Source organism: Botryllus schlosseri, chromosome 2 (genome assembly GCF_051294905.1).
Source record: "Botryllus schlosseri isolate E-star chromosome 2, Bs_hap1, whole genome shotgun sequence".
Taxonomy (NCBI): Eukaryota; Metazoa; Chordata; class Ascidiacea; order Stolidobranchia; family Styelidae; genus Botryllus; species Botryllus schlosseri.
This window is the reverse complement of record NC_137237.1, coordinates 11,649,719-11,653,493: the sequence shown is the minus strand read 5'-3', so window position 1 is coordinate 11,653,493 and position 3,775 is coordinate 11,649,719.

The window sequence follows — 3,775 nt, the reverse complement described above, 5'->3', positions numbered from 1 at the left end:
AGAAGCGAAACATTTCACAGTGACACGACATGTACGCCACCGATTGTGTCCGCAACACCACTGGGTTGCGGGTTCGAGGTCGACTCCAGAATTCCTACCTAATGTTGGAGGTTTATCTACGCTCCTCCTCGCCATCTCATCCGTGTTAGCGGTATCTTGTAAAAAGCCTAGAAGTGGGCCTTGCTACAAGTTGGCAGCAACAGAGGAAAAATGAAGAAAATTGCCCTGCTGTAAATGACCATAGTAGTAGAAAACATCATGAATACAACAAACAACAACAACCGACGGTTTCAATCAATTATTTCCTTTCCGATGAGGATGCGGATAAATATGTGTTGTGTACAGTACACATCATATATTGTCATTGTGCGTAGGTGCTAAACTGTAATAGGGTTACCACTTACCATACATCCTCATTTGAGAAGATTTGTTCTGTTTTTTTCAGGAAATCAAAAACGTCCACCGAGGACGCCCAAATGTCCTCGTTGTTACAACAATTATAAACACAATGTAGGACACTCAAGACTAGAGCCCGACCGATACCGGATTTTTCTGCTGATACCAGTAAAACCTATATCCATCGCCTTTGCCAATAACGCCGGTATATTCAGGCGATATTCAAGTGACACGGCACCTAATTGCTTAAGGTCCATTTCCAACACTTCAGAAAAGACTTAGACAACTTTACAGTCATTGCGATACAAAACTTAAAAGGCTATAACCAATAAGTTATAAGCAATATATCAATATTCCCAGTCGCGGATCATTCTCTGACTGCCTATTAGGGATGGTGTGAACGTGAGGTTCACGTTCGCGTTCTGTGTGTGAACCTCACAAATTTAGAGGTTCACGTTCATAAACGAACCTTGGTAGGTTCTGCACTGTGAACCTTTTTCATATATTATAATTTTCACTTCATCATAACATCTTTGTATGAAATTTATTGCATTTCAACCGCGGGCCACTCTGCATGGTGCTGGCAGCATAAAAAATCAACACCAAACAAGCATGCACCTTGACAATCCAAAGATTTTACTTTATTTGTTGCAAAAGTTTGCTCGAAATATCCAGATTTCCGCTTGTGAATATTTAGTTACTCTCTGCTGTGAGATGGACTTGTAATTACGCATAATCCAAAGCGAAATACATCACATGTAGTCAGAGAATTATGCTAATTCAATCAATCAATTAAATTGATATCGTTTTCTGATGTAACAAAAATCTAGCCAGCGTACGGGGTCAAGCTTGACTTCATAGGTTTACTGTATCATAATAAGTAAATCCGTGCGATTTAAGTATTGGCTACTGCTGTATAACTTGTTAATGGTACAATCAGTGGTGGCCCTACGAACGGGGGGGGGGGGCTGGGCGAGACTAACCGGGGGGATTCTTTAAGTATCCAACCGAAACTTCTGGGGGGATTCACCCCTCAGACCCCCCTTTCGCATCTCTCATTATTATCTATCTTCCACCCCGGTCAGGTTTGGCCAGGTGCTGGATTCGGCCATGTCTGTTATTGCATGTGTGCGAGGGTAGACGACATCAAAACTAAGTAATTCTACCGCATGCAGAGATGTGATGATTATCGGGATACGAGACTTTTCTAACAAATGCAGAGATTGGATGATGATTGACACATCTGCGCGGAATCATATTCTTGCTTGGTACGCGTATTTCCATGTTTATTGAAAAAAGCGCATAATCGAAATAGGGGGGCCCTGGGCGACCGCCCACCTCGCCCACCCCCAAAGCCACCACTGGGCATAATATAGGCAGCAAGTATAGAAAGATGTTTTACACTCTGCTCAATATCAACGTAGCAATACTCAGACGCCGAATACATTGTCCTGTCTGGCCTAAACCGTTTATGCGTGAGCTTATATTCTCTTGCAAGTCGTCGTCGAAATTGTTGGCAAAGCGGCGGAAGATATTGATTTTATGGGATTATTATATCATTTGATTGCCCCAGTTGATAAATTTAGCGATGGTTAAAACGTCAATATGTACTTCAGCATTGTGGCAATATGTGGCCAGAGACTTCGCTAGATATAGTGTACTGTACGTTGATATAGGCCATCACTTCACTGAAATGTAGGGTTGGAATTAGCAATATGACGTAACCGGACGTCATGAGGTTCACGTTCGCGTTCACACAGAACCTTTAAACAAGGTTCGCGATCACACGAACCTGAACCTTTCAAACGTTCACGCCATCCCTAGATTCCCTACTGCCTATACTACCATGCTGTGATGTCACGAAAATGGCCAATAGTTTTTTTCTCGATTGGCTCATACCGATAATTTTTTCAAAGAGTTATATCGACTCGATATTATCGGTGAAATGTTAATTATAGGTTCGGCTCTACTAGCTTGAGTGTATTTTTGGTTTGTACAGGCTCGTTAGATGTCGCTGCGCGTTCATCTTTGCTCGCTAACTAGTGCGGGGCGGACCGACAAATTCCCTAAATACCTAGTCCGACTCCGTTCCTGTTTCTTCAAAATGGAATCCCCCTCCAACGTATCGGAAAACGTATGAATCCGGCTTTGGCAAGAAAATAAAAATCCTGCCAATATCCACCCCGGATCAGGTTAAATCCTGCAAAATACTACCTACGCCAGGTTTGGGCAATTATTTTTCCAGACGGGCCACATGAGAGGCAAAGAATGGGTTGACGGGCCGAGCCAACAGTTTAAACCATATTCCGTGGCGCCCAAATATATTTGCGATGTTGAAAAGCAGGTCTTGGTCCCGAACTGTGTGTAGCTTGGTATTTACCCTTCTTGATTTGAGAGTTTCGCCGTCGACTGTCAGTATTTCACTGCGGATTTCTCATAATGCAGATTCAAAATGTATCTCTAAACACGACAACCTGCTCACCCCTAACTGAAATGACGGGTTTCCCTACGACTCAAATAAACAAATATTTAGTGCTCCAAATCTTCTTGAAATGTTAGCCTTCACCTCTATTTTTAACATGCCAGTTCAGTGCTCATCGATTTTGGGTGACCGCTACTCACGAGAACTGATTGACTTGTTCTACGGATTATGGATTGAAACGTATGACATAACAATTTGAACCACAAACCGAGTAATTCGCAATATAACAATGGCAGCAAACATGTATTGAACTATCTGGAAGCCGTGATATTCGACTCTAATTGTTACGGCATAGTGTGCTACATTTACTTTCTTTTAAGCGTGCGGCCCACGTAGGCTAATAGGCTATTCACTGTACAATTGTACATAAATAAACAAGACGGCTTCAAAGTACACGCGTTTCCGGTTCAGTCTACGTGGCCTATGGTTTTTATGCACATATTATATTCAAAAGTACGTTTTATGTTCTAACTCCCAGACTACTTTCGGCTGGCCAGTCCGAATCACGGTCGCAGTTTACCCGGGCCTGACCTACGCAGTTCTCCGACCGTATCAGAAAAAGAAGGAATGAATGAATCAAGTACCAGTGTAAATTGTATCCTAAAGAGTTTGATCTAAAGCGGTGGTTCTTAACCATGGGTCCATGGAAATCTTGGGGTACCGAAGTAGGGAGGTACGAAACGCAGTGTGGGATTATACACCATTCAAGGGCCAAAATGTTTTCGCACATCAATAAAAATTTCTTAACTTGGCAATTTTCTTCCCAGTTTGGGTACCACACCCCCTACATGAAGATATCTCCCTAAAAAGCGAGGCTCTTTAGATCGAATACTAGATTTTACACCACTGTGTCAATTCGCCTCAATAATATAGATAATGCTAATAAACAGCAGTGGT